This window comes from Plectropomus leopardus, unplaced genomic scaffold (genome assembly GCF_008729295.1).
Source record: "Plectropomus leopardus isolate mb unplaced genomic scaffold, YSFRI_Pleo_2.0 unplaced_scaffold57377, whole genome shotgun sequence".
Taxonomy (NCBI): domain Eukaryota; kingdom Metazoa; phylum Chordata; class Actinopteri; order Perciformes; family Serranidae; genus Plectropomus; species Plectropomus leopardus.
Genome location: NW_024663050.1, coordinates 1 through 555, shown reverse-complemented (window position 1 = coordinate 555; position 555 = coordinate 1). Strand labels below are relative to the sequence as shown.

Genomic DNA, 555 nt, shown 5'->3' with positions numbered 1-555 from the left:
TTAGAAAAGGGACTGTTGGTCTCCAAAAGCGGCGGGAAAAGCTCATAAAATTCCCAAAAAAATTGCCTGGCTAGCTCAGTTGGTAGAGCATGAGACTCTTAATCTCAGGGACATGGGTTCAAGCCCCACGTTGGGTGTGCAAATTTTGAACCAAGACCTTGAACAAAGCAAACAAGTCATAGTGTCATCTTGAGTGAGGACTTTAAAGACAAGTGTTCAGTCAACAGGCGGCATTCCCAAGGATGTGTTGAACGTGTAATTGCAATGTCAAGCACCTTTGAAAACTGGCAACCAAACAAAATGACAGCGTTCAGGAAAAAACTGCTTTGCGGACACAGGTCAAATCCACCGTACTCAAAGTTTGCCACGTTCATCAGAAAAGGGACTGTTAGTCTCCATAAGCCACAGGAATATCTTATAAAATTCCCTGAAAAATTGGCTGGCTAGCTCAGTCTGTGGTAGCATTCCCGAGTACGTGTTGAATATGTAACTGCAATGCCAAGCACCTTTGAAAACTGGCAACCAAATACATCCTTCTGGATGTTGAAACACATT

At 43.2% G+C, this 555-nt stretch overlaps 1 non-coding gene across 1 annotated transcript; it reads left to right on the top strand.

The window, feature by feature from the left end:
* The first annotated feature begins 64 nt into the window (after positions 1 to 64).
* Positions 65 to 137, top strand: trnak-cuu. The gene has a single exon. It is a non-coding gene; the product is annotated as a tRNA-Lys (tRNA).
* The last annotated feature ends 418 nt before the right edge of the window (positions 138 to 555 follow it).